Below are 19,108 nucleotides of genomic sequence, written 5' to 3'. Positions count from 1 at the left end.
TCAAACCTTTCGCAGAGGGCTGCCACAGAGTACAATCGGCTCTGTGTACTCAACTGTTTGCTGTCTGGACTCTGAACTTAATGCTGAAACAATAACAACAAAAACAACAAAAGTTAAAACAAAGTTTACTTTACATGAGGGCTGGACTTCCTGCAGAGCCGGAGAGGTGATGGATTCAGCCATTCGGAGTAATGTTTTCATTAGAAGCCTCGAGGGATTTGCCAGGTTGCACAGTCCCTTTGTTGCTCCAGAAACAACCCCTGGGGGGTGGGAAGATGTTCTGCTATTGTACGGAGGGACACAGGTGAGGGTGGGGGAGGGGTGGTGGTGGTTGGGGGGGGGGGGGGCTGCTCAATGCAGAGAGCCTCCAGGTGGCCTTGGACACCAGTTCCACTTTTACAGCGGACCTCATTGGCATACATCAGACCAGCTGCCTCTTCAATGTTTTGCTGCAGATCACCAATCCCCAGGTTGTCAGTTGACATGGATCCGGATCTGGATGGTGGGGACAAGTGAGTCCAGAGGAAGGGACAGAGTGAGAGGGATTCAGAGAGTGGAGCTACATTACAGAGTCAGGGACCCATGTTATTCTCCCAGAGCCCAAAGGAGCACTCATCTCTCGGGACCTCTTCCTCTTAAGCACCAGAGGTTTAGAGAGCCGAATGATAACAGTCGTCTATCCTGTGTTTTGTTATAGCCCCCTTTGGGGAGGAGGTGGGGTGTCTTTCATACACCGTAGAGATTTCATCCCCAAGCTCACGACATGCGGAGTTCCATAAGCCACCCACCCAAATCAGGCAGGTACCTTGGTCTCCAATAAAAGTTCCAAAAGTCAATATGGCGGCAAGCAGGGATCCACAGGGGCAGATAAATGAGTCACCACTTCTAAATTTTAACGTATCTCTTCACCCATTTTCATCCGGCAGAAGAAATGTAAATTACCCCCTGTGCATCAGTCTGATTTTTAAAAAAATCGTTCATGGGATGTGGACATTGCTGGCTGTGCCGGCATTTATTGGCCATACCTAATTGCCCTTCTTAATCCGCTGCGGTCCATGAGACATAGGTACACTCACTGTACTGTCAGGGAGGGAGTTCCAGGATTTTGACACAGTCACAGTGAAGGAATGGTGATATATTTCCAAGTCAGGATGGTGAGTGACTTGGAGGGGAACTTGCAGGTGGTGGGGTTCCCAGGTATCTGCTGCCTTTGTCCTTCTAGGTGGTAGAGATCACGGGTTTGGAAGGTGCTCTGGAAGGAGGCTTGGGGAGTTGCTGCAGTGCATCTTGTAGATGCCATTGTGCGCTTTATAATAATAATAATAATCGTTTATTGTCACAAGTATGCTTCAATGAAGTTACTGTGAAAAGCCCCTAGTCGCCACGTTCTGGCGCCTGTTCGGGGAGGCCGGTACGGAATTGAACCCGTACTGCTGGGTCTTGTTCTGCATTACAAGCCAGCTGTTTAGCCCACTGTGCTAAACCTGCCCCAAACCAGCTTGTGGTGGAGGGAGTGAATGTTTAAGATGGGAGATGGGTGTCAATGAAGCATTATGTTTTGTGCTGGATGATGTTGAGCTTTGTTGCCGGAGCTGCACTTATCCAGGCAAGTATTCTGTTGTACTCCTGACTTGTGCCATGTAGATGGTGGACAGGCTTTGGGGAGTCAGGAGGTGAGTAACTTTCTGTAGAATTCCTTGCCTCTGATCTGCTCTTGTAGACACATCATGAATATGGCTGGGCCAGTTCAGTTTCTAATCAATGGTAACCCCCAGGATGTGGATAGTAAAATTCAACTGTCTGTTATTCTAGTGCAGATGTCACGCTCATTAATACAAACCGAAGGATGCCCATGAATGAGAATTCATACAAAAGTTTGTAATTTAACATAACACATGCAATGGCACTCCATTTGGCGCTGAATTTCTGCTGGTAACAAACTCATTAATATCCTTGCATAAACTTCTATTCTGCGGTTGAACCCGTTAATTTGGCTGATCATTTTCAATCTATAAATTACTCGATTAAAACAGAGCAACAAAATGTTATGTCAGCAGAGAAACTTAAATGTCAAGTTTATATCCTCAGCAGATAGCAAGATCAGTTGCACAAAGTCAGGCATTGAATGGATGGTCGGGGTTCGTGGTGGTGATGCATGTCCGATCAGTTCAATATGGCCGAGCTTGGAGAGGACTCGAGAATTGAAGAGGTATATGAAACAAAGATTCATGAAATTAAAGTCCAGAGGTTTATTTTGCGGCAGAAAGAAAAGTCGGTTTAATGTAATTCAGACAGGGTTCCGTACTGAGAATGATGTGGGGTTTGAACAACATTATCGCGGTCATCTGTTTCCAGGCTCCAAGTATAAATAATTCTACTTTTAGTATTGCCATAAAAGATAACTCCTTTTTGCATGAGTATTTCTGTACTGTGGGTCTATTGAGTGCTAAGTCCAGCATGATCTAGCGATGATGATATCAAGTGGCTCTGTAGCAGTCAATAATTCAGATGTACCACTTTCAGCAACCAAATTGCTGCCATATTAGAATTTACAGCGCTGGTTTCTAACTGCCTGTAATCCAGACAAACAAGACAACCCACAAGATTAATTGTCTAAGTAATGGAAGAATGCAGTGGCAAGGGCGCAGAAAGGCCTTCCCTCAGAACAGAGGTCATTCTAATTGATTCAAATGCAAAACAGCTTTAAAAAAAAAAAAAAAATTCTATAATCTACACCCTGCATTTTTATGTTCAATACCCACCCAGTCACCAAACAACCACTGTCAAAAGTAATTTGGGAGTGGGAATCGTTCTCATTTATTCCACTTAGGTGTGTTCCAGAAACATATACATGGACAAAGTCAAAGATGCAAGACAATGCTTTGAATGCGAGCATTTGCAGGTAATTCACGCAGAATCGCCGAGCAGAAACTTATCGCCAAGTTCCGCACACATGAGTACGGCCTCAACCGGGATCTTGGATTCATGTCGCATTACATTCATCCCCCACCACCTGGCCTGGGCTTGCGAAATCCTACCAACTGTCCTGGCTTGAGACAATTCACAACTCTTTAACCTGGGGTTAAATTGGCTGCACGTTACATCTTTCCCAATTTTAATTGTTTTCACTAAAACACAGAAGGATTGTAAAACAGATTGTCAACTAACTAACACCTACTTTGCACTATTATTCAAAATGCATATTCCCTGCTCTTTTGCACCATGCCTCTGAATCCCTGGTGAAGTCTTCCAGTTTCCTCTGACCTCTCTGATCATGCCTTTGAAGAAAACCTCAACCTTGTTAATTTCCAGAATTGATTTTCTCTGCTGAAGATCCAACTGATGGTCCTTGCTAAGTTTCAAATTGTCACGGATCATGCTGATGTTATTTGTGAGGGTTTCACAACTTTGAACACTGGTTCATGGGGGGGGGAGCGGGGGGGCGGGGTAGCTCTGTTTTTGGAATGCTGTGAGGAGTCAAATAAAACCCCAGTGAGAATAAGCAGCCCTTTCATCGTCTGACAATAATTAAAGACTATTTATTAAATTAAAGAAAAGGCAAGTGGACATGAACAGGACTATCCTACGCTAAGACAAATACTTAAATGAATTACTAAACGCACACAGTTTATGTAGAATGTACCCCTGGTGCCAAAAATACCTATGATCCCTGAACTCCTTAAGTCTTCCCCTTTCCCCAAACAACATCCAAAGTAAATAAATCTATAAGTCAAGTCCAGCTTATAATGACCACACAATACAGGGCTGATGATCAAGTCTGGGAAACATCTTTACCTGGTTCAGCAAAGATATTTAAACTCCCTTTACGAAGGTTTCTGCCTGCCTTGGCTGTAAGACCTAGAGGCTGCTAGATGTAAACTGCCTGCCTGCTGCTGAGGGTGCTGCCAATTGTACCATTGTTTCGCTTTGATTCTGAATTCTATGTATTTGGTTGTCTACCCTTGGCTCTTGACAACAACATGTTTATACCTCATTGATCTCCCAATCGTCTAGTTATGCTTTTTCCACTAGTAGGCAATTCACACCTGATTCGATCTATGATGCCTGCTAATCTCATTACTGGGTAAGACTCACCTCATCCTGCATTTTGAATGCTGGCTCCTGCTATTGCTAGGCCGATGTTTACCTGTTGCTGGGCAGATTTCATCCTATTCTGTCTTATTAGAAGTGTGTTACTGCTCTTATTAGGCAAATCCATGACACAAATACGGGTCATTTGGCAAACATCCTTGCTGTAGCTGACGCCTCTTTGCCCATTATACACACATATGGTAATGTTACAGAGAGGTGAAGCAAGCTGATCTGGAGAGAGTAGCTAGTTTCAGCTGCTATCAGAGCTCAATCACAATTGCTTCTCTTCCTACATTGAGGAACTTATTGATAGGCCGAAAGCCCTTAATAAAGGTTATAAAGGTTCTAAAAATCAGAAGCAAAGATAAGAAAAACCAAGCAGGCGTGATTAGGCAACACCACCGTTGGTTGTTAAAAGCTCGTGTGCCGTGTGGCAGGAAGGAGACCTGGAGGAGGATGATCTCCCAAGATTGAAATCCTGGGGAGGAAAGAGTTGGAGAAGGAGACAGTGAATTGGTTTGCTGCCACATGGGATATGATCGTACTGTTGTAGTTCGGTTTCTGACCATTACCAACAGTTAATCAGTCTCCACAGCAGAAGCGGAACCAATTGGTGTTTCCGTCCTCCAATTGCAATGCAATGACAGTAGCACAGTGGTTAGCACAGTTGCTTCACAGCTCCAGGGTCCCAGGTTCGATTCCCGGTTTGGGTCACTGTCTGTGCGGAGTCTGCACGTTACCCCCGTGCCTGCGTGGGTTTCCTCCGGGTGCTCCGGTTTCCTCCCACAGTCCAAAGATGTGCAGGTTAGGTGGATCGGCCATGCTAAATTGCCCCTTAGTGTCCAAAAAAGGTTAGGTGGGGTTACTGGGTTACGGGGATAGGGTGGAGGTGTGAGCTTGAGTCGGGTGCTCTTTCCAAGGGCCGGTGCAAACTTGATGGGCCGAATGGCCTCCTTCTGCATTGTAAATTCTATGATCTATGAGTGGAGCAGTGTGCAGGATGGTATATTTTGGTGTTTAGGAGGGATCATTTCAAAGGGATTTCAGAGAGGAAGGCAGAACTATAAAGCAGGAATTTCCTCTGAGGTACCACTGTTCTGCTGGATGTGCGTAAACACTGGCTTCTGTCACATCTCTGACAGAACTATGCTGCAGCAAAACTACCCTAGGAAATATAAGGTCACTTTTTTTTCCATGTGAATATATAACCTGCCATTGTAAATACTTCACATTGTAATTGCAATTTCACCTTGGTAGACACAACGGTGCAATTACCTTTATAAACATAAAAATGTACAACTGAAATACAAAATTAAGGATAGAATATGTATTTTTTGAAAAGTATACCAAATTAACTGTGGGCGGCATGGTAGCACAGTGGTTAGGATTGTTGCTTCACAGCTCCAGGGTCCCAGGTTCAATTCCCGGCTTGGGTCACTGTCTGTGCGGAGTCTGCACGTTCTCCCCCTGTCTGCGTGGGTTTCCTCCGGGTGCTCCGGTTTCCTCCCACAGTCCAAAGATGTGTGGGTTAGGTGGATTGGCCACCCTAAATTGCCCTTTCGTGGCCAAAAAGGTTAGGTGGGGTTACTGGGTTATGGGGATAGGGCGGAGGTCTGGGCTTAAGTGGGGTGCTCTTTCAACGCAGGGGGTTTTTAGTGCCAATTCGGTAGTGACATGGTCACAATTGCTGATATTACCTTTTAATCCCAAATTCATTTCAGTAACTGATTTTAAATTCCCCTTTTTGTCACAGCGGGCTTTGAATTCCCAGCTCTGGGGCATTTCCGCAGGTCTTCTGATTGCAAGTCCAACATCACAATCACTGCATCTACTATTGCTGTTGATCCAGCCAACCATTCACTGCTCCACAACTGAGAACATAGCAAGGTCTCTAATGGGCAGCAGAACTAATGTTGCTTATTTTATGTTATTACCCGTGGTAATGCCACAGGGCATTGACTGGTACTGTTGTCAATGTAAATATCTATAATGGCAAGACTTTAAATGGTGTTCAATTGCACTAACATCCTTTTAATGGAAAGTTAAATGCATTCATTAAAAAAAACAATCCATACTGAATAATTTACAGTGGCAAGAACGCACAGTTTTCATGTAAAACGTCTTAACAAAGGAAGGCTAATAGATTGCATTATTTTCATAAAACGTCCTTAAGTATTGAATAATCAATGAAAAATAACCATTTGTTTTTGCAAAGCAATAACAGGAAAATGCTTGTTTCTCCTTTGCCAATTAGAGTAAACACTGATCCCAGAAGAGAGACTTTGACTGTATCCATGCAACAATTCAATCTTGCCACACAGCCTAATCCTTACAAACTTGCTAAGCAGAATTAATGGTGAGCAGATCACAGAAACAGGTGAAGACCATTCAACTCCTCCAATCTGTTCTATCATTTACAAAAATCATGGGGTGGATGGGATTTTCCCAGCGGTGGGAGGCTGCGCGCTGGCAATAACGGCCAGAAAAATCCCCTCCCCCATCTCTTAGCTCCATTAACCTGTTATTGATCCGTAACCATTGATACCTTTACCCAACAAAAATCTGTTAAGCCCAGTTTTAAAATTTCAGTTGACCCCCCCCCCCGCCCCCCAGAATGTATAGCCTTGCACTTGAATTTGAATTTGAATTTGATTTATTGTCACGTGTACCGAGGTAGAGTGAAAAGTATTGTTCTGTGTACAGTCCAGTCCAGACTGAGCATTCCATCCAGGAAAAACATAAGATATACATAAATACACAATGTAAACACATAGACACAGGCATCGGGTGAAGCATACAGAGTGTAGTACTACTCAGTGGAGAAGATGTGTGAAGTGATCAGATCAGTCCATAAGAGGGCCATTCAGGAATCTGGTAACAATGGGGAAGAAGCTGGTTTTGAATCTGTTTGTGCGTGTTCTCAGACTTTTGTATCTCCTGCCCGATGGAAGAAGTTGGAAGAGAGAATAAGCCGGGTGGAAGGGGTCTTTGATTATGCTGCCCACCTTTCCCAAGACAGCGGGAGGTGTAGATGGAGTCAATGGATGAGAGGCGGTTTTGTGTGATGGACTGGGCTGTGTTCTGTGTTCTGTAGTTTCTTATGGTCTTGGGCCGAGCAGTTGCCATACCAGGCTGTGATGCAGCCCGATAGGATGCTTTCTATGGTGCACCTGTAAAAATTAGTAAGAGTAAATGTGGACATGCCGAATTTCCTTAGTTCCCTGAGGAAGTATAGGCGCTGTTGTGCTTTCTTGGTCGTAGCGTCGACGTGGGTGGACCAGGACAGATTGCACACCTTGGAATTTGAAGCTGTCAACCATCTCCACCTCGGCCCCGTTGATGCAGACAGGGGTGTGTAACGATACTTTGCTTCCTGAAGTCAATGACCAGCTCTTTAGTTTTGCTGACATTGAGGGAGAGATTGTTGTCGTTACACCACTCCACCAGGCTCCCTATCTCCCTCCTGTATTCTGACTCATCTTTGTTCGAGATCTGACCCACTACGGTCGTATCATCAGTAAACGTGTGGATGAAGTTGGAGTCAAATTTTGCCACACAGTCGTGTGTGTACAGGAAGTAGAGTAGGGGGCTAAAAACGCAGCCTTATGAGGCCCTGGTATTGAGGAGTATCGTGGAGGAGGTGTTGTTGTTTATCCTTACTGATTGTGGTCTAATGATGATCCTGTTGCAGACGGAGGAGCCAAGCCCTAGGTTTTAGAGTTTTGATACGAGCTTGGCTGGGATTATAATGTTGAAGGCAAACTGTAGTCAATAAATAGAAGTCTGACGTAGGGTCCCTTGTTGTCGAGATGATGCAGGGATTCCATATTTTCATTACCCTTTGGTTTTATACAACATAGTCCTCATAGTTTAACTTTAAAAAAATATATTTTTATTGCCATTTCTCATATTGATAAACAATTGTATATATACATCACATTTTTCTTACCCGCGTTAATTTGCTTTATTGTACAGAGAGGATTATTTTGTCTTTCATTTAATTGAGCCTATATACATTTTGCCGCCATCTGGATCAGTTTATAGTCCTCTCGCCCCCACCCCCTCCCTTCCTCCCCCCCACCTTTGGCTTCAGCCGTGTTTTGCTTTAATTTTCAGGGAAAGGGAAAGGGAGGGGGAGGGCCTCCCTCCTCCTCTTCTCTTCCTTTGTGGTTACCCCACCTTCCTTCCATCAACCGCCACCTTGCGCAGGAGGAGGTGGAGTTCACCCTGCTCAGTGCTTCACTCCAGAGTCCCCACCCTACCTCTGTCCCCAGTTCGTCCTCCCATTTGTGTCTGTTCTCATCCAGTGGTGTTCGAGCTCTGTCCAGTAACTGTAGGTATATTTTCCCACATAGCCCACCCCTCCCGCTGCTTGTGCCTCTCAGGTCCTCTAGCAGTGCGCTATCTGGGGCCCCGGGGTACCCTACTGTCTCTTTGCGGGGGAAGTATTTTACTTGGAGGTGTCTCATTTCTGTCCTTTTGCTAGTTTCCAATTCCTCGTCAGTTCATCCAGTGTCGCCAGTCTGCGCCCTATGTAGAAGTCCCCAATGGTCAGTGTGCCCCCGTCCCGCCTCCATCTTTTGAAGGTGGTATCTAGCATGGCAGGGGGGAATCTGTGATTGCCGCAGATGGGGGCCATGTGGGACATTTTAGTTGTCCTGAAGTGTTGTCTCAGCTGGGTCCACGTTCTCAGCGTGGCCACTACCACTGGACTCGTTGCGTATCTTGTTGAGGAGGATGGGAGTGCTGCTGTGGCCAGGGCCCGGCGGGTCGTTCCTTTACAGGATGCCTCCTCCATTTGTACCCAATCTGTGTCAGGTTCTTGTACCCATCCCCTCACTCTTTCTGCCGTTGCTGCCCAACGGTAGTATTGTAGGTTTGGTAAAACCAAGCCCCTTTGATTTTCCTTCTTTGCAGTGTCGGTTTGGGAATTCTCGGGTTCTTACCTCCCCACACAAACGCCATGATTAGACTGCCTACATTTTGGAAAAAGGCCTTGGGGATGAAGATCGGTGTGTATCTAAACAGGAAGAGGAACCTCGGCAGTACGTTCATCTTGATCGTCTGCACTCTCCCCGACATGGAGAGTGGGAGTGAGCCCCACCTTTGAAGGTCCTTTTTTACTTCTTCCACCAGGCTGCTCAGGTTCCACTTGTGGATCTGTGTCCAGTCTCTGGCTATCTGGATCCCCAGGTAGCAGAATCTGTTCTGGGCTGTTTTAAACGGGAGCCTCTCCAGCTCTGCCTATCCCCCATTTGATTCACTGGGAATGCCTCGCTTTTGTCCAGGTTAAGTTTGTAGCCCGAAAAGGTTCCAAACTATTTCAATATTTGCAGTATTGCCTTCAGTCCCTCCTATAGCTTTGAGACATAGAGGAGCAGGTCATCTGCATCGAGTGAGACTCTGTGCTCTCTGTCTTATCTCCAGATTCCCTTCCAGCTTTTCGTGTCTCGCAGGGCTATTGTCAGGGGTTCGATCGCTAGCGTGAACAAGCGTGGGGACAGGGGGCAGCCCTGTCTTGTTCCTCACTGTAGCTGGAAGTATTCAGAGCTGGTAGTGTTAGTTCGGACGCTCGCTTTGGGAGCGTTTTACAGGAGCCTCACCCAGGCGGTGAACCCCAGTCCTAGCCCAAACCGTTCCAGTATCTCGAGGAGGTAATTCCATTCGACTCTGTTGAAGGCCTTTTCTGCGTCCAGGGAGACGACCACCTCTGGTGTTCTCTCCCCAGAGGGGGTCATTATCACATTCAGCAGCCGCCTGATGTTCGCAGTGAGATGCCTACCCTTGACAAAGCCGGTTTGGTCCTCTGCGCCCACCTCTGGTACACAGCCCTCCAGCCTTTTGGCCAGGACCTTTGCGAGTATTTTAGCGTCCACATTCAGCAGTGAAATGGGTTTGTATGATATGCATTCCGTCGGGTCTTGATCTTTTTTGGGTATCAGTGAAATTGTGGCCTGCGCTAGCGTGGGGGGCAGAGTGCCCCTTGCCAGTGAGTCCGTGAACATAACCCTTCGGTGTGGGGCCAGGCCTGGTGCAAATGTTTTATAGAAGCCTGCTGGGAACCCGTCGGGTCCCGGTGCCTTCCCCGCCTGCATGGAGCTGATGCTCTCCATGATTTATAATTTAACCTTTTTAAAGGTGGAATCATGTGGCAAATCTGCACTGTGCTCCTCTAAGTCTAATAATTCCTTTCCAAAATGTGGTTCTCAGAACTGAACATAATAGTCCAGATGGATTTTGACCAAGCTTCTGTACAGGTGAAATATCACCTCTCCCATCCCTGCTTCAGGTCCCACAAAACAAAGACCAGCAGGTTTCCATTAGAATTTCTGAATTGTTTGTTCACCTGAGCTCCAGCTTTCAGTGACTTGGCCACCGGGTCACCCAAATCCCTTTAAATCCCTTTACTCCTCCACCTTCCCGAGCGCCTCGCTATTTACATTTTCTTCTAGTTAGTCTTGCTTCAATTATGTTCTTCTCTGCATTGAACTCCAACTGTCACAAGTTTGCCCATTGTAAGAAAATTCAAACTGTGTCCATGAAGATTTCAACGGCTTGATGTTTCGTGCAAGCGTTTTTAATTTAATAGGAATCTGAGCCAGAGGCGATGTTTATTTACCAATTACAGTGGCCCAGCTCTTTATCTCCAAGTGTTGGGTGCCCTGCTGCAACTGATGTTTATTGGGGCCTTAACTGAAATCACTCGACAGATTTTACACATGAGGTTACAATATGTTGTTCTCTGATCAATCTTCCGTCCTCTGACTAGAAGTCAACATATGGTAGCAGGTGTGAGGCCAGTTTTACACAGACGGTTTCTGATCATATCCAATAGATGAGTCTGCGTCTTCCTCGAGGCAATGTTAAGCAGCACTGAAGTAGTTTGTAAATTCAGTTATTCCTGGTGGTTTATGAGTGGTGTTTATTTTAGCTTTTGAATAACTCAAAAATAATGCAGTCCTCTTTATTCCTTGATATATATCAAAGAAAATGGGTCAGGCGTTGGTTACACAGCCCTTCGATTCTTCTCGACGACTCGACATGACCATGACTGGTCTTCTCCCTCAACTCTACTTTTCCACATACTATCCCCATCGCCTTTAATTCCCTTAATGCCCAAAGATCTCTCTACCGCAGTCTTGAATATGCTGAACTTCACCCTCATCTCATGCAGTCCAAAATGGCTCAGAACATCAGAAATAGGAGCAGGAGGAGGCCATTCGGCCCTTCGAGCATCTCCGTCATTCACTGAGATCGTGGTCAAACTGACAGTGATGTTAACTCCACTTTCCTGCCTTGACTCACTGATAAACCAAAATTGTATCGAACTCAGCCTCGAATATATTCAATCACAGCCTCCACTGTTCTCCGGGGCAGTCTATGCCCTTTAGTTCTAAACCTTCCAATCAGGGGACACAGCCTCTTACATAGAAACATATAGAAAATAGAAGCAGGAGGAGGCCATTCGGCCCTTCGAGCCTGCTCCGCCATTCATTATGATCATAGCTGATCATCAAGTTCAATACCCTCCCCCCATATCCCTTGATCCCTCGATCCCTTTAGCCCCAAGAGCTATATCGAATTCCTTCTTGAAATTACACAATGTTTTGGCCTCAACTACTTTCTGTGGGAGTGAATTCCACAGATTCACCGCTCTCTGGGTGAAGAAATTTCTCCTCACCTCAGTCCTAAAATGTTTATCCCTGGGGTGGGATTCTCCCATTCGGTGGCAGAGTGTCCACACGGTCGGAAACGCGACGGTGTGAACGGGCCGCTGGGGTTCTGGCCCCTACAGGGGGCCAGCATGGCGCTGGAGCAGTTCACGGTGCTCCAGCCCCCCGTCCCGGCGCGAACTGTGCCCCGCGGGATCTGCGCATGCGCAGTGGCGCCGGCGTCAACGAGGACATGCGCAGTGGCACCGGCACCAACACGGCCATGCACGGTGGCCTCCCTCAACGCGCCGGACCCAACGCAACATGGCGCGGGAGTTCAGGGGCTGACGCGTAAGAAAATAGGCCCGTGGAGCGAAAGGAAATGACTTATTGTCACAAGTAGGCTTCAATGAAGTTACTGTGAAAAGCCCCTAGTCGCCACATTCCGGCGCCTGTTCGGGGAGGCTGGTACGGGAATTTAATCCGTGCTGCTGGCCTGCCTTAGTTTGCTTTAAAAGCCAGCAATTTAACCCTATGTTAAACCCTGAGCGAGAGGCCGACCCGCCAAACGGTGGGCCCCAATCGCGGGCCAGGCCCCATCGGAGCCCCCCCCAAGGTCAGAGCCCCCCCCCCCCCCGCACCCCCCACAGGCCGCCCCCCCGCCCCGGCGCGCAGGGTTCCCGCCGGCTGCGACCAGGTGTGGACGGTGCCGGCGAGACTCTGCCTTTTTAGAGTGGCCGCTCGGCCCATCCGGGCCGGAGATTTGGCGGCCCGGCCCGCGACCGGTGCCACGCCAAATACGCCGGCGCCAATGTCGCCGATTCTGCGGGGAATCGCGTGCCGGAGTCAGGGCGGCGTGGCCCGGTCACGGGGATTCTCCGGCCCGGCCCCGTGCTGGGAGAATCCCGCCCCTTATCTTTAAACTGTGAACCCGGTTCTGGACTCCCCCACCATCGGGAACATTCTTTCTGAATCTACCCTGTTCAAATTTTGAAAATTTCTATGAGATCCCCACTCACTCTTCCAAACTCCAATGAATATAATCCTAACCGATTAAGTCTCTCCATAAGACCATAAGACTTAGGAGCAGAATTAGGCCACTCGGCCCATCGAGTCTGCTCCGCCATTCAATCATGGCTGATATTTTCTCATCCCCAATTCCTGCCTTCTCCCCATAATCCCTGATCCCCTTATTAATCAAGAACCTATCTATCTCTGTCTTAAAGACACTCAGTAATTTGGTCTCAACAGCCTTCTGCAGCAAAGAGTTCCACAGATTCACCACCCTCTGGCTGAAGAAATTCCTCCTCATCTCTGTTTTAATGGATGGTCCCTTTAGTTTGAGATTGTGTCCCCTGGTTCTAGTTTCTCCAGGAAACAGCCTCTACACGTCCACTCTATCCAGGCCTCGCAGTATCCTGTAAGTTTCAATAAGATCGCCCCTCATCCTTCTAAACTCCAATGAGTGCAGACCCAGAGTCCTCAACCGTTCCTCATACGACAAGTTTGTCATTCCAGGGATCATTATATCTCCTCATATGACAGTCCCGCCATCCTAGGAATCAGCCTGGTAAACCTTCGCTGCTCTCCCTCCATAGCAAGAACATCCTTCCTCAGATAAGGACACCAAAACTGCACACAATACCCCAGGTTTGGCCTCACCAATGCCCTATACAATTGCAGTAAAAGATCTCTATTCCTATACTCAAATCCTCTCGCTATCAAGGCCAATATACCATTTTCCTTCTTTACTGCTTGCTGTACCTGCCGCTTACTTTCAGCGACTGGTGCACGAGGACACCAAGGTCTCGCTGAGTATCCACCGCTCAATTTACATCCATTCAAATAATAATTTGCCTCCTATTTTTGCTACCGAAGTGGATAACCTCACATTTACCCACATTATACTGCAACTGCCATGCATCTGCCCACTCACTCAGCCTGTCCAAATCCCGCTGAAGCATCTCTGCATCCTCCTCACAGCTCACCCTCCCACCCAACTTTGTATCATCTGCAAATGTGGAAAAATACATTTAGTTCCCTCGTCCAAATCATTAATAAATATTGTGAACAGTTGGGGTCCTGGCACAGATCCCTGTGATACCCCAGAAGTCACTGCCTGCCAATTGGAAAAAGACCCATTTATTCCAACATTTTGCTTCCTGTCCTGGGAGGTCTGGTTTAGCTCAGTGGCCTAGACAGCTGATTCGTGATGCAGAACAAGGCCAGCAGCGTCAGTTCAATTCCCGTACCAGCTGAGAATTCTGAATTCTCCCTCTGTGTACCCGAACAGGCACCGGAATGTGGCAACTAGGGGATTTTCACAGCAACTTCATTGCAGCGTTAATGCAAGCCTACTTGTGACAATAAAAGGTTATTATTATCCATCTCAAGACACTACCCGCAATCCCATGCACTTTAACTTTACATAGTAATCTGCCATGTGAGGCCTTGTCGAAAGTCTAAATAAACCATATCCACTGGTTCTCCCTGGTCAACTCTATTAGTTACACCTTCAAAGAATTCCAGTAGGTTTGTCAAACATGATTTCCGTTTTGTAAATCCATGTTGACTTTGTCTGATTATACCACTGCTTTCAGAATGCTGTGTTATGAACGCCATGATAATGGACTCGAGCAACTTCCTTGCTCCCGATGTTCGGCTGACTGGTCTATAGTTCCCTGTTTTCTCTCTACCTCGCTGTTTGAATAGTGGGGTTACATTAGTTACTCTCCAATCTGTCGGAATCATTCCAGAATTTTGGAAAATGGCCATCAATGTGTCTACTATTTCTCAGGCTACTTCCTTAAGATCTCTGGGATGGAGATTATCAGGCCCCCCCCAAAACCATTTCTCTGCTAATACTAATTTCCTTCAGCTCCTCACTAAAACTTGTGTTTGTCAGAAATTCTGGTCCATTATTTATGCCTTCCTTGTGAAGGCAGAGCAAAGTAGGAATTTAGTTCCTCAGCCATTTCTTTGTTCCCATTATCAATTCCCCCGTTTCTGACTGTAAGGGGCCTACATTCGTTTTCTTTTTCTCTTTACATACCTAGAGAAACTTTTCCAGTCGGTTTTTATGTTCCCCGCTAGTTTACTTTCATATTGTATTTTCCCCTTCTTAATCAATCCCTTGGTCTGTCTATGCTGAATTTTAAACTGTTCCCAATCCTCAGGTCCATTGCTTTTTCTTGCCAATTTGTATGCTTCTTCTTTGAATCTAATCGTATCCCTAATTTCCCTTGTAAGCCATGGTTTGGCCACACTTTCTTTTCTTCGCTTGCACCAAATAGGAATTAACAACTTTTGGAGTTCACCTATTCATTCCTTGAATATTCTATCTACACTCCCAAGCCTGTTAATTATATCCCCTCTCATTCTTCCACATTTTAGGCAATACAGACTCAGTACAAACCCAGAAAACATTCTCAACCCTGAAAATCACTATATATATATATGCATACATCCAGATGTGTTCCAATTCATTGTGAGCATTGCAGGCAAGGCCAGCATTTATTACCCATCCCTAACTGCCTTTGAGAAGGTTAGATCGAGCTGCCATTTTGAACCTCTGCAGCCCATGTGTTGTAGGTACACCCATAGTGCTGTTAGGGAGGGAGCTTCAGAAATTTGACCCAGGGACAGTAAAGGAACAGCAATACAGTTCCAGGTCAGGATGGTGAGTGACTTAGAGGGGAAGCTCCAGTTGATGGTGTTCCACTGCTGCCCCTGTCCGTCTAGAGTGGTAGAGTTATACAGTAGAGAAGAGGCCCTTCGGCCTATTGAGTCTGCACTGACAAAGCTACACGAAACCTGGGCGAAATTCTCCCCCAACGGCGTGATGTCCGCCGACTGGCGCCAAAAACGGTGCCAATCAGATGGGCATCGCGCCGGCCCAAAGGTGCGGAATGCTCCGCATCTTTGGGGGCCGAGACCCAACATTGAGGGGCTAGGCCGGCGCCGGAGGGAATTCCGCCCCACCAGCTGGCGGAAATGGCGTTTGTTGCCCCGCCAGCTGGCGCGGAAATGCGGCGCATGCGCGGGAGCGTCAGCGGCCGCCGACAGTTTCCCGCGCATGCGCAGTGGGGAGAGTCTCTTCCGCCTCCGCCATGGTGGAGGCCGTGGCGGAGGCGGAAGGGAAAGAGTGTCCCCACGGCACAGGCCCGCCTGCGGATCGGTGGGCCCCGATCGCGGGCCAGGCCACCGTGGGGGCACCCCCGGGGGTCAGATCGCCCCGCGCCCCCCCCAGGACCCCGGAGCCCGCCCACGCCGCCTGGTCCCGCCGGTAAATACCAGCTTTGATTTATGCCGGCGGGACAGGCAATTTCTGGGCGGGACTTTGGCCAATCCAGGCCGGAGAATTGAGCGGGGGGTCCCGCCAACCGGCGCGGCCCGATTCCCGCCCCCGCCCAATCTCCAGTACCGGAGACTTCGGCGGGGGCGGGGGCGGGATTCACGGCGGCCAACGGCCATTCTCCAACCCGGCGGGGGGTCGGAGAATGACGCCCCCTATCTCATCCAACTTTCCAACACTTGACCCATAACCTTGAATGTTCTGACATTTCAGGTGCTCAGCCACGCACTTTTTAATGGTTGTGAGATTTCCACCTCTCCTACCCTCCCAGGCAGCACATTCCAGACTCCCACCACCCTCTGGTTGAAACAAAACCTTTCCTCAAATCCCCTCTGAACCTCCTGCTCCTTACCTTAAAATTATGTCCCCTCGTTATTGACCCTTCAACTAAAGGGAATAGCTGCTTCCTATCTGCCTTGTCCATCCCCCTCATCGTCTTATACACCTCAAACAGGTACCCCCTCGCCTTCTCTGGGGTGGCACGCGGCACAGTGGTTAGCACTGCTGCCTCACAGCTCCAGGGACCCGGGTTCAATTCAGGCCTCGGTTGACCGTCTGTGTGGAGTCTGCACGTTCTCCCCGTGTCTGCGTGGGTTTCCTCCGGGTGCTCCGGTTTCCTCCCACAGTCCAAAGACGTGCAGGTTAGGTGGATTGGCCATGATAAATTGCCCCTTAATGTCCCAAAAGGTTAGAGGTTCAGTTAGGTGGGGTTATTGGGTTAAGGGGATAGGGCGCGGTCCTGACCCTAGGTAGGTGAGCATTTCAGGAGGTCGGTGCAGACTCAATGGGCCGAATAGTCTCCTTCTGCACTGTAGTGTTTCTATGATTCTAAAAAAAACAACCTAGCCTATCCAGCCTCTCTTAATTGCTCAAATGTTCCATCCCCGGCAACATCCTGGTGAATCTCCTCTGCACCCTCTCCAGTGCAATCACATCCTTCCTACAGTGACGGGACCAGAACTGATCACAGTGCTCCATGTGCGGCCTAACCAAAGTCCTGTACAACTCTAACATAACCTTCCTGCTTCTATAACCTGTGCCACAACTGTTAAAGGCAAGTGTCCCGTATGCCCTCTTAACGACTTTATTAACAATTCCTGTCTACGGATCTGTGGACCAGCAGCCCAAGATCCCTCTGTTCCTCTGAGCTCCCTAATGTCATTGATTGAGTACTCCCTTGTCTTGTTACTCCTTCCAAAGAGCATCACCTCACACGTTTCAGGGTTAAATGCCACCTGCCACTGATCTGCCCATCTGACCAACCCGTTGATAGCTTCCTGTAACCTAAGACCTTCTTCCTCACTATTAACCACCCTGCCTATCTTTGTGTCAACCACAAACCTATTTATCATCCCTCCATATAAACCATATAAACTGCACTGCCTTGATCAGCACATGCAATCATCTCCTCAAAATATTCAATCTAATTTGTTAGGCATGACCTACATGCCCGCGTGTATGTGTCTGTGTGTGTGTATGTATGTGTGTGTGTGTGTGTGTGTGTATGTATGTGTGTGTGTATGTATGTGTGTCTGTGTGTGTGTGTTTATGTGGCTGTGTGTGTGTTTGTGTATGTAGAACATAGAACATTACAGCGCAGTACAGGCCCTTCGGCCCTCGATGTTGCGCCGACCTGTGGAACCACTCTAACGCCCATTTACACTATTCCCTTATCGTCCATATGTCTATCCAATGACCATTTGAATGCCCTTAGTGTTGGCGAGTCCACTACTGTTGCAGACAGGGCATTCCACGCCCTTACTACTCTCTGAGTAAAGAACCTACCTCTGACATCTCCTCTGCACCCTTTCCAATGCTTCCACATCCTTCGTATAATGCGGTGACTAGAACTGCACGCAATACTCCAAATGCGGCCGCACCAGAGTTTTGTACAGCTGCAACATGACCTCATGGCTCCGAAACTCAATCCCTTTACCAATAAAAGCTAACACACCGTACGCCTTCTTAACAACCCTCTCAACCTGGGTGGCAACTTTCAGGGATCTATGTACATGGACACTGAGATCTCTCTGCTCATCCACACTGCCAATGATCTTACCATTAGCCCAGTACTCTGTATTCCTGTTATTCCTTCCAAAATGAATCACCTCACACTTCTCTACATTAAACTCCATTTGCCACTTCTCAGCCCAGCTCTGCAGCTTATCTATGTCCCTCTGTAACCTGCAACATCCTTCCGCACTGTCCACAACTCCACCGACTTTAGTGTCATCTGCAAATGTACTCACCCATCCTTTTACGCCCTCCTCCAGGTCATTTATAAAACTGACAAACAGCAGTGGCCCCAAAACATGTCCTTGGTGTACGCCACTAGTCAACCACTGCTGTCCCACGACTGCAGAACAAACAGCTACCAGGTGAACACAACAGGCTTGCTTCTGTCAGAGAAATAGCATTGACCCATTCCACACGATAGCCACAGCTCTCTTGTCACAGTTCCGTCAGATTCCACTGAACCACTTTCACAGGGTACTGAATTCAGCACCAAGGACAGCGAGCAAAGGCTCAAAGCGTTGCAGGCACAAGTTACAGAATGCAATGCAAAGCCGAGGAACACTGCCACTGTTCCCAGGTGGCACTGCTCGGGTACCACGCTGGTGCAGTGACGATCGGGCCGGGGGTGCAGTGCGCGAGTGTTGGGGAGGTGCAAGGGGGCCCGGGACCCTCCCATAGTGCATTGGGGCTTAGGGGTGAGGCAGTGATCATTTCAGGGGCTCCAGAGATCTGGACGCCATCTCTCACTACATTGAGGCGTTCCCGTGAGCGGAGTTCCTCAGTGCACAAAATGGGACTATGTGCGGCCTAAGCCTCGGAAATACGTGGCTAAACACACTCACTATGGGATTCGTGTTAAATCCTGCCTGTGTGTATGTGTTTGTGTGTGCCCATGAATATAAGTATCTGTGTGTGCTTGTGTGTATGCATGTGTTAATGTGTGTCTGTGTGTGTGAGTATCTGTTTGTGTATATGTGCCTGTGTGTATGTGTGT

Source organism: Scyliorhinus torazame, chromosome 8 (genome assembly GCF_047496885.1).
Source record: "Scyliorhinus torazame isolate Kashiwa2021f chromosome 8, sScyTor2.1, whole genome shotgun sequence".
NCBI lineage: Eukaryota > Metazoa > Chordata > Chondrichthyes > Carcharhiniformes > Scyliorhinidae > Scyliorhinus > Scyliorhinus torazame.
The sequence above is the reverse complement of the archived record's forward strand: the minus strand, read 5'-3'. Positions refer to the sequence as shown.